General features: G+C 42.7%; 1 protein-coding gene across 7 annotated transcripts in view; it reads right to left on the bottom strand.

Annotated features, from left to right (window-relative positions):
• The window catches only part of sulf2a (sulfatase 2a), a 42,730-nt gene extending 34,864 nt beyond the window's left edge, over positions 1 to 7,866 (bottom strand). For 3 of the 7 annotated variants that reach the window (XM_027279570.1, XM_027279576.1, XM_027279573.1), the window contains exons 1-2: positions 7,591 to 7,865; positions 6,741 to 6,843 (exon numbers count right to left, since the gene is read on the bottom strand). The gene's annotated coding sequence lies outside the window, so the exon portion shown is untranslated. Of the gene's footprint in view, positions 1 to 6,740; positions 6,844 to 6,951; positions 6,968 to 7,572 lie in introns of those variants that run through there. The other 4 variants (XM_027279574.1, XM_027279575.1, XM_027279571.1 and 1 more) reach the window with 3 other exon arrangements.
• Between the last annotated feature and the right edge of the window lie 13,256 nt (positions 7,867 to 21,122).

Here is a 21,122-nt window from a genome sequence, read left to right as displayed (position 1 = left end):
ACAGATGGAGTAACGTAAAAACCTTTAGAAACCCTTTCTTAGTGTGCACATTGTGATTGTCATAGGAGGATACGCACAGATGTTACAAACACCCACTCCTGTGTGTCCTGCAGTATTGAAAGCTCAATATCAGAGTCATGGAACTGAAACACAACAACTACAACACCTGTGTTCAACAAGTCAAAACATTTTTTACATGGAAAGTTTAAGTTTTCATTTTAAATGTTGGTTCCAAGCTACACCTTCACATCGTAGCACAAAACAGTACAATAGATTTATTTCTTGAGTACTCAATCTGCCAAAACAGTGTGCTGTCAACATTAGTACACTGCGTATTAGCACACAGCAATTAGAATCTGGACACCCTGCCAGTCTCACTTAAGGAGCCTGTGTTGTTTGATGGGCAGCCAGCAGGGGGCGTGTATTCAGGTCTAGAGGGAATAAATCTTCCACCTTGCATTAGGGGTGAAAAAAAATAAACAAACCATGATGCATCATGTGGTGGGGCAAGAGGAAAAAAAGTTAGGTCATATCTGATTAATATCTCAATGGTGTCATTAAAGTAACAATGCTGAAAGCAGTCTGCTACCTTTGTTAAGTTTGTTTCCTCATATTCCTGCACCTACTGAGCTACTTTTGATGCCAGTGACGCCTTGGATATAAATGTCAGCCTTTGAAATAGTGCTGTTTTGAACTCTTTACATGTATTTAGTTATTGTTGAAAGAATCAGTTCAAATACCCTTTACAAGTCAATGTTATACTAAGAAATTGAAATACAGCTGAATTAAATCAATGCACAGAATGGGACATTTTATGATGAACTGAATCTGAAATACTGTGAACACATTAATACAGTTCAGAAAATTTTTTTTTCTCCATGTTATAAAAGAGAAGACAAGTTAAAGTATCTTCTACAGAAGTCAAACTTTGAAAAGTTTATTAAACACTAATATGTCTGTTTATTATCGCACAGTAAAGGAAGTTCTGTTAAAAACAACATCAGTCACATGCACAGAGGTGTACACTCACACACATACACACACTCCCTTTCCCATCTGTCCATGAGCAGCAGGCATTGCAGAGGTTTGGGAACCGTTACCAGACCGTGGGATCCACAGATCAAAGAGTGGCCCCCCGTCGAGGTCTGCAGTCCCAAGGAACACAAGCCGCTATGGGCCAGAGCCAGCATTACATCTCCAGCTAATTAACTAAAACCCCTTCAACGCCATGTTATTTGAATTCCTGATGTACAGCACTCAGTGCAATATCTGCCACACATATTAAATAGGAAGAGCTTGTGGGTTTGTCTAACAAGGCACCCCAGTGTTTTTAGCACAAATACATTTGTAATTACTTTAAAACGCTGTGAGGGCAGCTACACAGAGGAGTTGAATTACTCTCAAACAGGGGAGAATTTTACACTATCATTAAATGAACATTTGTGTGAAATCGCTTAGCGCACACGTTTAACTTTTTGTTTATTTTAACATGAACACGCATGTCTGTTACGTATACATACAGCAAACAAGTATGTGTGTACACAGTCTCGATGAAAACCTTGCCCCAGTGAAATTTCAAGTGTCCTCAAGTGCAGCTTTCCAATCTCAGCACTCACCGTGAGAGAAGGGCCTGAATTATAAATCAAGGGGCTTTAAACGGCGATGTAGATTAGCAAGCAGTTGTGTTTGGTGTCCTCAATAATTAATTACTTGTTTGTACCAGGGTGGACCTTGCTTTTTTTTGTATGGCTCTCTGTGTCTGCAAGCACTCTCTGGCATGCTATCAGGAGCTGTCAGTGTGTGCGGAGGGCTCCTGAAGAGCCTGGTGTAGGAACTGACATCACAACATAAGGTCACAGCTGCAGGAGGGTATTCTCATAATGTGTCAGTACGTTTATTTTTGTGCTTGTCACGACTAAATGTCCAAAGATTACAGAAACTGCAAGTGATGATCTTGTACTTGTCTGCCCCTTCTCAAAAGGCTTGCCAAGGTTCCACGTTTTTTTCACTTGCACAACTCAGAAATCTACTTGCCAAAAGTACTTCTTATTGTAAATTTGGCAAGTAGTAAGGTACTACTTGTTCATTTTTACTAACCAAAAAACAAAACAACCTTGTTTTATCGGCCTTGCTCCCAAACTTGCAGCAAACTTAAATTCCAGTTTCCAGGATATCTGAAATGCTCGCTTGAGCTTCAGCTCATACAGTTTGCCTTTACGTCTTGCACGCCTGATCAGAACTGCAAATGCCCAACCAAAATTGGTTGGCTGATGTTATCGGTCGATGTTGGCCTATCGCAGTGCTTGTTTATACAGTGTATTTCATATACTTACATGTACTATACTGTGGAAATCTACACTGAGTGAGAGACAGCTCAAAGCAATGTCAAATAGTATTGGTTGACAATGCTGAATTATTAAACATATCATAAATACTTAGCTGAAATATATTGATAAAAATTTAAGTTGAAATTTTTTTAGGAAAGCAGCGAACTCATATCACTGCACATTCACATAGAAAAGTTCTATTTTCATTCAAGCTCAAAAGCTCATTGTACTGGCCGCCATACCATTATGTATAAATCTGTATCAATATCTTTCTTAAATGTCCCATATACTCCCAACCAATAGTAGATGGGGATGGCATGAGAAGCAAGCTAGATGGCTCACTAAGATAATGTGTTTAATTCTATTACTACCTATTATTCTATTCTATCAGGCATGTTAAAAGTTGCTAGATTTACTAACCTTTCTTGCTGCTGGCAATCAAGCAGTCCTGTGTTGAGCCCTGATTGTCTACTGAACAACATTAGGTTTAGGGTTTGTGATTAGGATTTGATTTGGGTCAGATAAATGAGAGGGTTATGGTTGGGGTAGTCAGTGTAAAGTCCTCACTGTGTGTGTGCGTGGAGAAATGTTAACTGTTAAATGTTAAAAATGTTGAGTTTCAGCACTCTTGCAGCATATGGACCCCTCTCTGCCAAAAGGAACAGCAGCCAGCTACAGCAGAATGACACCTGTATAGCACACTGTCACAACACAGCAGACTACATCGTCTGTCCAACCTGTCCTGAAAAATGTGAGACAGAGCCCCTCTACTTATCTCAGCCGTCTCTCAATGGCTGCCCCGAAACAGCCCTGTAAGCAGACTAAAGACAAGTGGGAGGATGAAATAGCATCCCCCTCTCCCCTGTGAGAAGTAAAATGATGAATTGTGTAAAATCTTACTTGGCACCTCATATTAAAAAAAGTCAGAGATTAAGCCAGCGACGCAAAAGGCAGAAAAGAGCTGATGCAGGCAGAGCAGAAGAGGGCCCATTAGAGAAATGCTCCTGTCTGTCTTTCTGTCCGGCTGGGTGACACCTCGCTCCTTAATGAGCTGTCTGAAGTCAAACAGAAGAAATACCAACACAATAAATTACGGGACTCATCGCTTCCTGTTTGCTTCCACTCAGATACGGCTGACTAATCTTTCTATCTGGCCTCGCACCATCCACAATGAGATTCTGTCAAATCACATTCTACAATCCTTGGGCCCATTTGCATAACTACGTTGGATGTTTCCAGTCAGACTGGTGACATGTTTCTGCAGTTAATTAGATTTTGGAATTAGTTTTCCAAAAAGAAAAGAAAGGAAGGGGGGATGAGATGATTCCTCCCCTGCTTGGTCTTCTATTCCCATTTGCAAGTGACAAGATAAATGTGTGTATATGGGTAATTGCGTGAAAGTGTTGAAATTAGAGCTGCAGAGAGAAGGTATTTTTGCAGTTAAAGAGCTAATACTCTGTTCTAATTTCAGTCTGTTTAGCATGCAGGCTCTGAACTGTTCCCTCTGACATGGCAAACCTCATTATGATAGAGCAAACTAATTCACTAATTCACAGGACAAAAGCTAATTCTTCATATCTTTCCTTCTTAGAGATATAGAGACAAACTGAAATTAGGTCTCAGGGGTATACCCAATTCAAGGTAGAGCTCTTTCCCAGCTCTTATCATAACACATTTATTGTAGATTAGAGAGGAAAAAGGGAGAGGACATAACCTTAAGCCACCTTTGAACTGGTGCTATCAGAAATAGAGAGGCGGCTAGGCCCTCGTATGACGAGCCCTCTCTGGACAAAACTGTCAAGAGTGTGGACATCTGAGCTGTATGAGATCATTCCACTCATGTGTCCATTCCTGCTGAGAAAGCACAGCTAACCTTTTATGAAGCAGAGGAGGAGGAGAGGGCAGCGGGGCAGAAGGAAGGAGAGAGAGAAAAGACAGGAGGGACAAACGATAGAGGGTGAGGAAAGAAAAGAAGGGCCGATGCTGGGCTTCCATGGGCCGACATCCATTAGCCAAACACTCAGCATGGGATATGGCATTTACAGAGAACAGCCAAATGCCATAGCAATTAATCAGGGCCTTGAATGCCAGCTGTATCAATACCTCTTGTGCACGTTCATGGGCGCACAGAAAGAAACACGCACACACATACACAAACCTCAAAATAGATCTATACTTTTCTCCGTTTTCAGAGGAAGAACACCATGTGGATAGAGTACTCTGACTTGCCTCTAACCTTAATATTATTTCTATGTCTAAATCTAGGACGCACACAGTGAAATGGAATGAATACATCACTTACACAATCACAGACCAAGGCCTAGGAGATGGCACACATTTTACTCTGCAGGGAGTTGCAAATTGCTTTTGAATAACTAAGGTCTAATTGACAGGAAAAGAATGCGCTGTCACTTTGCTGGTGCGACTGTCATTAACACATTTTTCATTTTCTACATGCTCCAAGGCATTATTGTTTTGTTGGCCCCGATCCCTCCCCGGTGCAGTGAATATGTTTTAAAATGGTTGTGAGCAGAATGTTGTTAGCTACACAACGCTCCCCGAGGGGAACAAAACACAAGAACAATTGGCTCATTAGAAGCAGAAACACTTCAAACCACAATATGGCTGGAACGCACTCAGAGGAGAGACAAAGTCAGTGAGTGAGGAGCACAGATGGATGGATAGGAGACAAAGACATGCAAACAGAGAAGCAACCTGTGCTCATAAGAAATCTACTGCAGAGATTAAGTGAATTTATAACACTCCTATACATAAAGAGGCAGAAGAGGGATGTGTTACACAGTTAGATTGGAGTAATGCGATTATAATTTGGACTACCTGCAACAACATAATGTATGCGCATGACAATTGTACTGGAAAGGAATAAATACATTTATTATGCTTTTTGGAATTCACTCAAAGAGATAAAGAAGTGCAGTTAAACTGTGAGACGTTTAAGATGTTTGTAAATGATGACAACATTTATAGAAATAACATTACAATTAAACTTGTCATGTAATTAGTGACAACAGGCTGTTTTCACAGGAACACAGGAGAGGTGTACTGTCATGACAGTTTAGCAGAAAGTAACCACAATACCAGGACCCTGAAACCGAGGCAGCTAATTAGAATTTACTTTTCACATTTGTATTATGCATGCACAAATGCTTTTTTTCAGTGTGACATTTCAAATAGTGATTTTTTTTTTTTATATCTACTCAAATCAGACAGTATTCATACTACATGAAGTCAAACAGAGAGTGTATGACAGACAACGCATTACTATCCGCACCAATTATTTTAAATGGTATATGTTTCCTGTCTCGTAAGTACGCATGTCCTCCAACCGTCTCCTCACTTTGTTTGGAGGTGTTGTGAACATTGTGCGTATGGATGAAAACAGATTGTGTTTTGAGATGGTCCTGAAAGTTATTTAAGTTTTAGTTTTGTTGTTTTAGATCATCTTTCTCATGATTTGTCTATCTGAATAATGCTATTTTAGTGTCAGAATGTTCCGAAGATAAGTGGCTTTTAGAAAATGAGTCCACTGACAATGGAGGAGAAAGTATCTGTCATAATCTGTGTATCTGTTCACTTCTCCCATTAGATTGCAGCTAGTCTCCTAATGGGGAGCACCCGTGGATAAACCCACGTGACAACAAATGACTCGTTAGTGTGTTCTTTCTTTTCTAAACTGTCTAAACAGAAAAGACAGCTCCAGAAAGATCTTGAAAAACCAAAATGATCATTTTAAGATCGTGTTTCTTTCCTTGTGAATTTTAATTGGTGGTGGAATTCATAGTTTTGTCACACTTAAAGAAAAAAAAATGATAATACAAAACGCTATGTTGATTATTTTATATAACAACAACATGATTAGAATATAGGATATCCTGTATAGAAGTTGAATGTAGTGTGAATTTGAGACATATTGTCAGTACGGATAATATAAGGTTGTGCATGAGCTTCCAGATGAGGTACCTAATAGTCACCTTTTGAGGCACTGGTACTTTAAGTGTGGATATCAAGTATTTATTCTTTTATTTCATTTCTTTTTAACCTTCTGAGGTCTAAGAAATCACTCACAAATTCCAAAAGCAATTCACAGGACCCCAGAGCTGTTGTAGTTACAGGTTACTTTGCAGACATAAAACACACACACACATAAATGTGATGCATTGTCTTAGATTAAAACAGTATAAAGTAGCCTGGGTCCACTATAACTTGCTGATTAGATTTTAATGCTCTGATAAGGTCATTACTCATAATGAAAACTTGAACCTCAGTGCTAATACAACTAAAATTTGGATACAGCAAAACAGTATTTAACATTTTAGTGTTGCTATGGTTACTTAAGTACAGGATCTGAATTCCTCCTTCAGTAGTTGCAATCAATAATGAGTACTTAGCTACCTTGGACGGGGACGACCTCTGCAGCACAGCTTCAGATGCACGCTGGTTGAGATCTGCATCCGACGGAACTGGTTTCACTACAGCGTTTGTCACAGGAGGACATCTATAAAAAGAATAACAGTGTGATTCAGTGAGTGAATGACCTTACAGTGACAGCCACACTGAGAAACAGATGTCCCAAATACACCTAACAACTGGCCATATCACTGACCTGAGTGCTGCTCGAGTCTGTGTGAGACAGACAGACAGACAGACAGACAGGATCAGAGAAACAGTGGAGTATTTTCTGACAGACACCAGTCTGTCTCTTTCTCCTTGGCTGGATGTCTTGAGGCAGACTGGAAGGAGCTCAGGCTAAAACTCTTGAGGTCCCTGATGTTTTGTTCAGAGATTAGAGTAATATTTTCCAGGACATATCATCTATAATTCATTCAGTATATTGAATCGCCAAGCATCACTCACAGTCTATTAATATCAAATTCACAGACTCGTTGTCTGATGAAAGTGTTTGTTGTGTGCACCAAACAACAGCAAAACAACTACAAACACTTGGATTCAGTGTTTGCTGCTATAACAAACCGCCTAGGCAGGGTTTACTGTAACACATTTATGTAATACCTTCTGGTGTATCTTACCTTATTCAACGAGTAGTACGTCTGTCTCTACGCGCATTGTTTTTTTTTTTGTTTAAAGGTTTTGTAGGCTATGTCTTGTTTGAGTTTGAACCCACACTTTTTCATTTGGCACTGTGAACATTTTAAAACATTTTTTTTACAGAAACCTTAACACACCTGGTGCTCGGAAATTCATTATTAAAGACAAATTCACACACCTTGGTACTTTATCCTACCTGCTGTGTGCTCCCTCCTGTTCGGCCTAGGGTTGTTTCGCAGCGACCTCTAGCGATTGTTGACGAAGTATGCTCTCATGTGGCAATAAATCATCGATAAACTAATTTAATGTTTTAAAATTGTAATGTTTGCTTAGAGGTTTTGGTGAAAATAATATAGAAGTTAATTTTTAAGCGAGGTCGTCGAGTAAAAAAACAGGTTATGGGTTAAGTCAGCGCATTGATATTTGAATTGTTCTGCGGTCACAGGTGTAGTTTGATTAATGGAGCCATCCAGCCGGACAGGTTCCTTTTCCGTGCCCAGAGCACGACGTGCAATATAATACAAAAAAGTGTGTAAAAGTATGTGTATAATACATTATATTATCAAGTAAAGTTTCCTGCACTTTGTCCTAGTTTCAGTTTGAAGATACATCATGTGAAACTTGAATTAAAAAAGATCTAGCAGGTCGAATCCGACCTGTGGCTCTTTGCCGCATGTCATTTCCCATCTCTCTCTCGCTCCACATTCCTGTCACTCTTCAGCTGTCTCTATCAAAATAAATCTTGAAAAAAAAAAAAAAATCTACAACACAGAAAATGTAGGATTTTTAGCCCATGCCATTGGGAGTGTATAATATGTAAGGCCTTAAAATGGGCCTTAAAATGGATGGACCTGTGCTTTTTTTATTACTGTAACAGTGTATCTTCAAAGCTGTCATTTAAAATTCTCTTTCTGAAATCAAAAGTATATCTAAGCTTCCAACACTGACAGTATTTATTGTACGATATCTGATAAAAACAGAAAGACTGACATACCCATTTTACACACAAGAGGGCGCCACCAGCCTTCTATTATTTTCACCATGTCCATGTTAAGGAGGAAGGACTGGCTCTGGTTTTAGTTCAGCTGGCAGGCCAGAAAAAAAATATGTGAAAAGTATTTCTTAATCATATGAAAGCTTGTTTGTGCTTTGTTGGTTGAATTTGTGCTATGTAGGCTAATCTATCTTCATAACCTTACATGAGTTGAGAGCCACTTCTTCTGTAAGTTTATGAATGCTGCAAAAGTCATATTTGTACATTAACGTAGAGTATTAGTTCCCTCTTTTATTGGAAGAAAATCATTTGTGGGTTTACATACATTATATTAGGAGGGAATTATCCCTCACAAAAGAACCTCAAAATCCCTTTCATAAAACCACCAGGAGGCTGATTCTGTTCTCAGTTTGAGAGGTGAAAATGTACTACAGGTTCACATAGCCAGTCTGTAACCACAATCAATGGATGCTGCATCACTGGAGAGTGAATTGCTGTTTTCGTTTATGATATGTATGAATCCCTCATAACTGAATTGACATTAACCTTGTATGAGCAGTCTCAGCTCAAGGAGATTAGTATCATAAACACCCTCCATCTATCTGTTACAGCTGCAAGCCAATAGGTGTAAATGAGACATGACAGCAGCATCTGACATCTATTGGCCTGCAGGGCCAGAGGGTGAGTGTGTGTGTGTACGTGTGTGTGGAGCCAGTTGGGAGGGGGTGGACAATCTGCTTAGATTACATAAACTCATCCAAGAGCCATGGGAGAGCAGAAGAGAGAGGAGTGCAATAATAACCTGTGGATCACTTCTCTCTGAGTCAACATCAAGTCTCTGTGTTTATTTTTCATTATTTCCCAGAGGCACTGAGCTCCTGGAAGAGAGGCCCCGTGCACATGAACAGTGTCTCATCCAAACTACATGCTCTACCATAACAGTCCTATTTTTAGTCCTGAAAACTACTGTAACCTTGAAGACCAAATGACGGCTTCACTCTTTGTGTTTGCTTGTTTTTCTCATGGTGATGGTGGAGCCATCATTTGCAGATGAGCCAACAATCTACACCCAGGGAGAGGAGCCCATAATCTGGTTAAATATGCCCCTGAGAATTGTTGTTGTTATTACCAATAGAGCTGTTATTACAGGCATTACTGTGAGCTTGACAAGTATCTCCTGGCAATGGTTTGTTTCACTGACACAGGCAAGGTGAGATCAGTGATGACAGCAATAGCAGAATGATGGATGATGCATGGATAGATGCATCATGTCAGTTCTACTGTTGATTTGAGTGAACTCAAGGTAAGAACCGTGAGTGAAAGAGAAAGAGAGAGATACAGTTGGAGAGAGTTGAGTGAAATGTTAAGTGCCACCTGCAGACAGTGGACCGTTCTGGATGTCATAACACAGCCGTAAAAAAACCTCTTAAGGCAGTTACAAACCAGGTTAACACACTGGAGAGGTTTACAACTGCAGCTCATGCACAATAAAGAACTTTACACAGTTACTGTGACTGGTTGGTTTGGAAGATGCCACCACACACACATGCACAGAAACACACACACACACACACTGGAACAATGATCTTTATTTTGACATGATCCACTGGAGTGAGCGCTATAATAACACGGCTTCTCTCACCTGTCATTGAGACTGTTCTACCTGACACCACCCTTTCATTTTCATTTAACTCCCACATTCAACACCAAGATGGCCTTTGATAAACAGTATTAAATTATTCTTTTTCAGCCCACAGATATAGACATGTTTGTAAGTTTTTACTGTTAAAGGCACAACACTGGAGAATTTTTCTATTGGATTTCAGACTGTATTCATGAAAATAAAGAGTGTGATAGAGCTTCAGTGAAGGGCTGGAACATAGAGATGCAGAATGTTCTAGGTTTTAACATCATCCACAAGTATTAAGATGAGAAGATAGCACATTGTCTTTATTCGGTTGATTTAAAGACGGCTTTATTAGGTGACTTGACTGAGAGCCAATGGAACACAACCATGAGCATTTATGGAAACAACCATGTATGTATTAAAGGACTGGTGTGTAGAGTTTGGTGGGTAATGGGGTAGTTGCAGATTGCAACCCCCTCCATTCGCCCTCCCATTCCAAGCATGAAGGAGAAACTATGAAGGTTGTGAAAATTGCAAAAAGACAAAACACCCTATCTAGATCATTGTTTGGTTGGTCTCTTCTTAGCTACTATAAAAACATGATGCACTGCAGCACCTGTAGATATAAAAGGCTCTAAAGTAACAAAAACATAATGATTGTTATTTTCAGATGATTATACACTAATGAAAACATACTCATACGTATTATGTCTTATTTATACCTTATTTTGTTAAAAGTCCAATATGCAGGATTCAGTTGCACCTAGTAGTGAAGTTGCAGATTGCAATTAACTGAATGCTCTCCCGTGCACCACCCTCTCCTTCCAAGAAAAACACTCTAGCTGTGAAATTTACATAAAAAGCAAAAGGCCATATCTAGATCAGTGTTTGATTTGGGGCTACTTCTGGGCTACTGTAGAAAAATGGCGGACTCCAAGGAAGTAAGTCACTGCAAATCTAAAGGGCTCATTTTAAAGTGACAAATATATATCTTATTTTCAGGTGATTATACACTAATGTAAACATACTAATGAATATTATATTCCATTCCTGCCAACAGATACAATCTTACACACTGGACACACTTAGCCAATAACAGTGTTTTCTCTAGTCATCCACCAAGTCAAACTGGACATGAAGTCAGTTCTTACTATTAGTGTTGTATATGCCTCCTGGTGACATACAGACTTTATAATGAAATAATTTAGATTGTTCAACTGTGGTATGACGTGGTTTAATGTTAGGTAGTGAATGAACTGGACTTTTCATTTGCATTTTATCATTTCATGATGTTCAAAAGTTACATAGTCTCACTGTTAGGGCAGGTTTCAGGGTACAGTGGGATTAAAAATCATTTGTTGATGTTATCAAACCAGGCAGTTGATACATGTTGCAATTCTCACCCACCATGGCTGTGGAATTGCTTTTTTTCACACCTCACTTTATAACTTTATCGCCACTTTATCAGCAGCCAGATCATATGCACAGCACTACTCACCCATTGCAGCAGTATGATTGCTTTTCTTCATACCTGACTTCATCAACAGGCAGAATTTATTCTAAGCCTCTGGATAACACCTTAAGCCTGTGTTTGCCTAACTCTCTGAGAACAAACACAGGTAATACCAGTGCACCACCACTGCTCTTGAGCCTCTCCCAGTGGGGCGTTGGGCAGGCCTGTGTTGACAGTGGTGTTGCCCCAGTAAGCCTGATGATTCACACACAATGTTGTGCCAATCTGCGGGTCTCAACACACACCAACGATGCACACGCCTAGTCAACCAGCCAGCCAGTGGCTTATTGTGCAACAACAGGACACCAACAACTTTCTTTAGCTTTGCAAACTCATGAGTAGAAAATGCTCTCACACACATTCATTGTGCAACATATGAGTCTCACTAGGACAATATGATTCAGCACTTAGTCTTGAAATAACAAAATCCATCTAGCTGCCTCTCAGTCTGGTTTACAGTAAATCACTTGGCATTAAAGTCTATTTGTAGCTGTCAGTGGGGAAAAATAGTTACGTCAGCAGTGGTTTGACCATTGCTGTATTGTTTGGAGAGGTCAAAAAATGTCTTTATGGAGTGTTTTAGCTTAGTGCTTTAGACAAATAAATAGGAGGTATTTTAGGACATCAGAGGAGAGCACCTTTTGTTCACACGTCAGCCACAATCAGCGTGGCACTTGAGGAGAACTTTTGAGCCTCCGTGGCTGTCGCAGAGCAGCACAGCGGGGGAAAACCTCAACCTTTATGTGATACTCAAGCCTCGGCGCAGGTGAGAGTCGTGCTGTCGGTTTGCACCTGTAATCTGAAGAGCTGAGGTCACCTCTACCACTTGGGACTACTTGTTCTCTTTGACTTTCACAAAAACTCCCTTCCTCTGTTGTATCTGGTGTCTTTCTCTCTCCTCTCACCCTCAATATCTGTCCTGTGACAGAAAACAAGGGTGGGAACCAGAGCAGCTGCAGGTGGTGAGAGGATGTGCGAGGTTCAACCAGAGTGAAACATGAGAGTGAGAGAAGACCATTCAGATAGAGCAGAAACACTGTTTGTTCTAATTGCTTCCAGAGAAGGCAAACAGCAACCAGTATGACCCAGATGTTTTCTTTCTTTACATCTTTCTTTCTTGACTTCTTTCTTAAATGAATATTACCTTGTTTTACCCAAGGAGCTGGATAATTTGTTCCATTTGAGGGGAGGGGGGGAGGCAGGCAGGCAGGCGACAGTCAGGCGAGCAGCCTCACAGGTTCAGGCCTTGTTGGAAAAGTATCATGTAGCTGCCTTTTACGACCTGTTTAACACCAGAGAGTTGAACACAGCCATTTATCCCGCGGTGTACGACACGGTGTGAATGCGATAGGGTGAACACGGCAGTAAAAAAAAAAGCCTGTGTTCATTTCTGAGAGGAAATCAGGCTACATGGAAAGAGAGAGAGGTCGTTGTTTGCCTGCAGTAAATTAAACTGACGCCTGCCTTTCTGCATCCACAGACAGAAGTTGTTTCTCCAACAGCTTTCCACTGTTTAAAAAGGGAGACACTATTGTGATTGTGTTCATGTGCCAAGGGGAAACCCTGATGCACGCCATTTACCAGAGGAGCAGTTATAATATTTAAAACAGTCACTGTCCGGCACAATAAAATAATAATAATAATTTGCATAACAATTCATGTATCAGCTAGAAAGCAGAATTTCCTGACTGCCTCCAAAGACCACCCGACCAAGCAAAACATATTTATCTCATGAGGCCTAGCGCTTCATCCATCATGTCGATGTAATAAGAGATAACACATATGTCTCTGTTTACACATTATGGGCTCAAATACAAAGCTAGTACAAATGAGTGCTCCCTTGTGTGAAGTATACGTGAGAAAGCACAGATGAAACAACACCAGCATGAGAAGCTTTTATTAATGGTAGGAGAAGAGGTGTGTGTGTGTGTGTGTGTATGTGTGTGTGTGTGTGTGTGTGTGTGTGTGTGTGTGTGTGTGTGTGTGTGTGTGCAATGCTATCGAGCAGAAGTGTCAGATTGGACAGAAGTCTTCATCTTTGCAAGGCCTTTGGTAAAACAAGGAGCGCTTGTCCTGACATAAGCTAACACGAGCCACCATTAAAACAAGGCTGCGAGGTATCATGTTTATCGCGCTGCTGTTTATTATGTATGTCAGAGCCAATATGTTTATATGACCGCTCCTTGGCTCAGGAGCCTGATCCTCAATTCCTTGAAAGAACATTGGAGGGTCCCCCTGTGAACACTTAGGCTCCGGCTTTCTGAGGGAGAGGAATAACAATCCCCTCTATGATGTCTTCCACATGCGCTCCATGACGCTTACTCATTTAAAAAAAAAAAAAAAATTGTGTGTGTGACTATTTTGTCCTTCATCAAATGTGTTGGAGGCTGGGCAAATCGAGGAGAGAAGAGAAAGAAAGAGACAAGGGTGAGGGAAAGTGAGTGGGAGAGAGGAAAAAGTGAGAGCTGATCTTAAATTTCAATTGAGCCCCAGCAGCTACACAAACAGTGGATGAAGGTGGGAGGGGGCAGACGCAGCAGCTGAGGCAGAGGGATGGATGGATGGATGTGGATGTGGAGAGGGAAGAAGGGAGGGAGTGAGGCGCTCGGCAGAGCCACTCAGTCTAGACTCCAGATGTGCAGGCAGCAGCAGTGTGGCTGTTTTGGCCCCCACCAGGCTGCTCTGGGAGTATCCCCGGCACATGTCCCCACGCTGCCTGTAAATCAGCCCAGCCAGGCCTCAGGCAGCACCGCAGCCACAAAACCCCTCCGCCCGGACCCCCAAAACAGGCCGGCCAGCGACAGACGGACGCCGACGAGCCCACTGTGCCGCGTTAAGCCTGTAATAGTCTCCCTCACTGCCTATATGAGATAGAATGGGCTCCAACTTTTAAAAGTTACCACCCTTTTCCATGTACACCTTTTTTTTTTTTGCCTCTGGCTGTTTTTTTTTCCTTTAACTGTATGTTTGCATGTATGTGTAGGTATTCCTCTACGTGCAGATGATGCCCATCATGGTACAGCTGCCTATAGATCATAGAGGAATGCAGCTCAGTGTCATAAATGCTGCCGTCTCTCCTCATTTAGCTCCACCACAGCTTGTCTGCTGCTCTGCTCCCTAGTCTCACTGGCACCAGGGCATTCCTTCAATAGCACACTGCTTCCCATACTTCACATCCACTCCAACATCCACAGAGTACATTCACACAATTACAGATTCCTGCTGGATGTGAGTGTGTGTGTGTGTGTGTGTGTGTGTAGTCCTTTCCCATCAGTGCTCAACACATAATTAGATGTTGGACTAGGACGCCCGGCCCATATATAGTAAGCAATGCAGACCACAAACATGCACTTAAAACCAGATTTCTTATTGTACTCCATCAGACCAGAGTGAACTATTTTAAAGGGGGAGAGAAAAATCTTTTCAGTGGGTCACCGGGCAGCGTTTAACACATCCAAGTCCACGCGAGCAGAAGGAGCACGGGAGGAGGAGGACTGTGTGTGTTTCCAAACCAAACCCATGCTATTGTGCAAAGTGCTAAAGTCAACGCTTCAGTCAGCTGTTCAAACAGGTAGCGTGGAAACATTGGAGCTGTGTTTAAGTTGATCAGCCTGCAGACATCCTCTGAACAAACAGGTGAGTGCAGGGGAAAAAATGTGGAGGCCAATGTGTGTGTGTTTGTGTGTGTGTGTGTGTGTGTGTGTGTGTGTGTGTGTGTACACTCAGCCGTGACTGTGGCCCTGTGAAAAGAGGCCGCTTCCCCTTCTGTCCACTGCGTGTGAACAGGTGAGCAAGCCACCATTTTTAGTCCAACCAGTAGACACAAACACAGTGACACATAAAAACACCTATTCACACACACACACACACACACACACAAATCCCAGCTGATACTCCTGAGCATATCTATGTCTTGCTCATGGTGAGATTCCAGTAGCAGCACTCACATGGCCTCCTCCACTCTGTGGTTGTTCAAATACCCTGATTGTGTTGTTCCTTGTTGTAGGGATTCAGAGGGAGGCCTCCAAGCATCAAGGGCCAGACACTGCATGGAATGTTGCAGGAAAAAACAGCTGACAGCCCTTGGAATGCTCCTGGACATATGAGGTTAACTGGGCTTTAACCTCTGCACTGTGGGAGGGTAGCGCTGCTGAAACACAGCACAGACCTCCAACTGGACTGTCATCAGAAGCTTACATTAGACAATGAAATGTACGGGACGCCAACAATATGAATACTTCAAGATTTATAGTCAGTGTTGTTTATTTAAAACTTACAGTATGTCTTGACATGATGAAACAGACAGAGATAAAAGAGAAGGTGTTAGGAGGAGAGCTAAATGATGAAGTTGATGATCTGTCAGGAAATTCACCTGTCATTTAAAAATGTGAAAAAAATTTCAAAAGTTCACCGTTTGCAACTTTTCGTATACGAGAATGCTACTCGTAGCTGAATATCTTTGGGTGTGGGTGTTAGTCTGATAAAAGAAGCAATTAGAAGACGTCATGTTAGGCTCTGGGAAATTCTATGTCAATGAACCACCCCTCATGGTTTGAAGGTCTATTAACACATAAAAGTGGACATTGCTAAAATATATTTTTCATACAATTGAACTCTTGATGTTTTTAGGTCAATTTGCATTTGCAATACTACCACTTGGAGTGGCAGAAGCTGAACGCCTCAACCGCCTCTTACTTATCAGTCTCAACTGTTTATCCACTTGGCCACTAACTATTTGTCATGAATTTTGAGCTACCAGTTAAAACAGGTAACTGTTTAACCATTTGCCTAACAAGTTTAGTTATCAGTTTCAAATGTTTATCTGTCACTTGTACCTTACTATTCAAACGATTTATTCATTGTGTTTAGCAATCTATTTTAAGCATTTATCCACTTGCTTTTAGCTCAAATCCTGGGAACTGTTGATGTAACCCCTGGGGGACAAGTATACCTGGCTGGGAATTATTGGACTAAGTAGGACTGACTTATTCATTGATAATGAAAGTAATAATTAGTCGCAGCCCTGGATGCTAGTTAAGCATTTAACATTATTGACTTTTTAGTTCTTGTTGAAAGTAACAGAAAGACGCAGCAGCAACTGAGAGGATTTCACAAGACTGCCTGTCTATCCTCAACAGCCTGCATTTTGTACCACAAGAGGGCCACCTACACCATCTAAGATCCTCCAGGGGTTTACAACAGATAGGAGTCTATGTGTCTATGTGTATTTGTGTGTGTGTGTCTGTTAGCATGCATGCATGAGCAATCCTAAGTGGGGGGGACTGCAGGAGACAAGGCAGTCAGTCAGAGGGCTCTGGGCTCTCCCAGTTAATTAGTAGCAGGGGTAGGCCACAAACAGGCCAGCAGCAGCCGCCTGGCCAGCAGTCATCATGTGAAACGGCTGGAGGGGAGAACGTCTCCCTGACGCTGCAGATAGAGCCGTTCAAAGGGCTTATCTGGGGCTGTCTGGCCTCGTCTTATCTGATCTGACCCCAGCTCATATGCCTCCTGTTACACTATGTTTCATCTGGTGCAGAGTGTGGAATCAGTTCCTGTGTGTGTGTGTGTGTGTGTGTGTGTGTGTGTGCGTGGTGCGCGCATGCATGCATCTGAAGGCCAGTGTTTGTGCATGTGTGCTGGAATCTAGTTATATTGTTAAATACTTGGATTGGATATCGACCAGGCCAGTGTGAGGTCACCATCAGTTGTAACACAGTGAAAGACGAGGGCGGGGGCAGTAGGGGAGGGAGCTGCATATCAAATCAACCATAGGTAATATCACCGTTACCAAGCGATCTGAAATCATTTAAGCGTACATTTGTGCCGTGATTTATGAAGTGATTTATGGGAAAGTTACTCTGGCAAGCTCTGTGGCCTGAGTTGGATATGTTCAGAAGTGTGTTTTTGTTTAAGCATATTAAGACCACAGCTCAACTAGTGTAACAGAACGTACAGAAAACTCGGATCAACAGAAAGTAGACAGTTATTGTTATGCGTGGAAGGTAATCAGTAATCTCTACAGAATGACATTCTTCAAACAGCCCTCTGAGCTTTGCACGAGTGTGTACTCATCCTGCAGGTGATCGTTTATTTTCCATTATATGCTAATAAGCAGTGTTGCATCTTTCAAATGAGCCACTGCACAGTAATTACGTAGCCACTCTAAGCTTTTCTCTCCTGGCACCGGCTTGCTGTGGGCTGGGACGAACAATTCAGGCACAATTTAGCTACAATGCTGCAGTAATTGTTGTTGCCCACTGTCTCCCCCAGGGGTGACCCCTCACTTCCCGAAACACAAACACATGCAGATACAGATGCACATACTCACACACATTAACACACAATGTTGACACAGCTTCAGCAGGGACCCCCCCCCTCTCTCTCTCTACACCATCACACCCCCCCTCCTCCACCACCACCTCCTCCTCCTCCCCCCTTTTGCCTTCTTGATCCTTCTCCCCCCGTCCCTCCTGCTCACACAACACACACCACCCACAACCCCACACACACACACACACACACACACACACACAGTACTGTTTGGTAGAGATCAGAAGCCCAGCTCGAAGGCCCCACACCTGGGCATGTTTGTGGAGGAAGCGGGCCCTGGGCGGGCTGCGCTCCATGCGCCTGTCGACTGGCTCCACCAAGTCTGGCCAGCTGTGCTCCTGGCCTGGCCTCGCGCTGTGGGGGCTGTGCAGCTGGGAAAGGCATGTTTCCCAAAAGAGGAGAAAAAAGACGGGGAGGGGAGGGGGGAGGGAGGACACAGAGAAGAGAAAAAGAGAGAAAAAAGGGCTTTAGGTTATTTCGAGCTCATTACACATTCATCCCTGAGCTCTCCTTAAGCATCTCCTTTATATGAAAAAAACATTCTGGGCTAAGCTGGTTAATACCTTGGAAATGTTTGAACTCATTATTGAAATTTTTTATGCTTTAGTCAAGCAAGTTTCAGTGATTTGAAGCAAAAAAAATAAAAGGTTTGCAGTGAGAGAATCAAATTGTTGCTCTTGTTGTGATAAATGTACCGTGGCATTAGCTCATTTGTTGACATTTGTATGATTATGAGATAGCTGGCTATGTGTTATATATGTGATATTTGTAGTTTTTCTCATACAATGTCAAGTACAAGTAAAATCCACAAGTGTTTAATCCAGACAAATATTTGGCAGATGTTCCACTGTGATGAGATGGCCCGAGGATACAATGCACACACTCACAACTTTTACCAGTTTGAAGAGATGACAAACAAACTGTTGTAGCATTTGCTGTTTCAGATGTCACCTCTTCCTGTGTGTGTACTTAGCCTGCTGCCATGTGGAACTCCCGAGGGCTGCCGAGCCCAGCAGTAGCTCAGGAAGTGGAGGACGTGTGGAGAGGCCGCCGTGTTCTCCTGTCACTCAGCGCTATAGGGTAACAGCCAGCCAGGCCCGAGCCAGACGGACCAGGGCCAGGGCACGACAGAGCTGGGGGATCCTGTCAGAACATGCCCAGAGCACTGGCCTCGTTCCTGGGCAGGAGCCACCGCTCGTCCCTCTTTCCCTCAAAGATGAATCCCAAAAACTAAATGGCCTTAATTATGATGGATTGAGAATGAGATTGTATCACGGCTGCTGGTTGTGTAAGGAAAGTGAAACGGCCAGAGGTTGCTACAAAACATTGCTATCTCTCTCTCCAAGACACCTTCACTTGGTTGGTATCACTTGTCCATTTTTAACTCTGTTTGCATAATTTAGATTCTACAGACACCTTGATACTATCTGTGTTTGTTAGTCGAGGCAATATAAAGCTTAAGCAGCTGTACACTTCAATAGGTATCCCTTGGGCTTGTTTGACTACAGATTGAGTGTATAGGTGAAACAACACTAGTTATCCAGTCCAACTATTTATTGCCCCTGCCAGGTCATTCCCCTCAGAGAACCTCAAACAGCCGTGCAAACAGAGGAGCAGCACACTAAACCCATTTGTCCGCTGCACAAAGCATAGAGCCTGCTGACACACAACATGTTCTGTCTGTGAGGAGATCCATGTGTGAGCCACATCTCTCAAATGAGGTTCTCACAGTTTGGCCTCTGTGCAAGGAGGGGTCTGAGGTGACACACTGGCTCTTAACGGCCCATAGCCTCTCTTCAGGCACCTCAGGATCTTACCCTCTATCCTCAGGCTAGTGCTGCTCCCTGCTGCCCTCTCTCCCCCTGGCCTGACCCTGGACCTGCCACCCTGCTGTCACCAGTGGCCCAGGTGGCCAGATGAACACACAGAGAGGAAGCAGCATAAGGTGAACATATGCTGCAGAAAAAGAGTTGGATGCTTTTGTCAGGAAGTTCATTTCTTCCTATTTTGGCAACACACACACACAATATGAGAGATAAAACATACTACATTCTCTCCTGCACACCTTCCTCTACATCACCCCCTCTTTCTCTCTGTAGGCCTGTGCTTGCTCTCCCACTGAGGCCTCCTCCTCGTGGGCTGTCTATGCTCTGTCCTGCCTGAACTATCACTTGAGCCTGTTCTCAGGCTTGGCGTACCATCTAGAGCCAGTCTCTGCTCGCTACTATGGCCCAACACACCCACACCCACTACATTCCTCCATACGCAGCCAGAAGGGAGGGCGAGGTTCTGGGTGAGGTGAACATCAGTACTAATGGATGGGTTAGACTGGCGCAATATTGCAGAGCAGCAGGTATGAACTACACTTTGTGTCTCCGCCAGATATCATTAGGCCGTATGATATCTGTTGCGTTCATTTTCCTGTGATGCTGTCCTTCAGAGGTCTGCCTTTTCAGAAGATGATCCATCTCTGGGGGATAAGATTCGCTTTGCTTCGTATCAAAATAAACCTTCAGCTAAGCAGAGTAAATGGAAAAACAGTACGGAGGGAAAAGAAGACCTCTGGAGACACAGAAAGAGAGAGAGAAAAAAAAATCCTGACAAAGGCAGAAAGAGAGAATTATCTCCCCAGCTGTCTGTGCATCAGGAAGTCTCTCCCATAGAGTCAGCTCTGACCGGCCTGATCACAGAGGCAGCACAGGAAGTCCCACAAAAAGAAAGGGAAGTGCACACCAGCTCCAGGAAGTGAGTTTTTGCAGCTTCGGCTCCACGAAGTCTGGACCCTGAAGGGAGGGAGGGGGGAGGAGGAAGGGAGGCAAGCCCAGCTGAACACCAGAGTGTGAGAGAGGAGGAAAAGAGAGGGAAAAGACACACAGAGAGGCAGAGACAGATTAGGGCGTAGTGACGGCAGTGACAGCTGTCTCCAAGCAGCCAGCTGTGTGTCATTTAGAGAGCGCTTATAAAAATGAGCCTGGCACCAGGGAGTGATGTTCCTGATGCTGTGGCGCCAGGCGCTCCGCTTCAAATGACATTGGGTGCCACCACCGACTTCCTCTCAACCTACACACACACACATATATATATACACACACAAATGAAAGAGCACAAAAAGCTCAATTCAGCACAAGTAAATGCAGGCTTGTGTTTGTGAGAGGCATATTTTCAGCCTCTTCTATCCTTCTGCAATTTCCTACAACAGAAAACTGAAACACACACACACAAAGCATCTAATTACACAATGCTGCGATTCAATAGTGTCAGAGC

Source organism: Larimichthys crocea, chromosome VI (genome assembly GCF_000972845.2).
Source record: "Larimichthys crocea isolate SSNF chromosome VI, L_crocea_2.0, whole genome shotgun sequence".
Classification (NCBI taxonomy): domain Eukaryota; kingdom Metazoa; phylum Chordata; class Actinopteri; family Sciaenidae; genus Larimichthys; species Larimichthys crocea.
The sequence above is the reverse complement of the archived record's forward strand: the minus strand, read 5'-3'. Positions and strand labels throughout refer to the sequence as shown.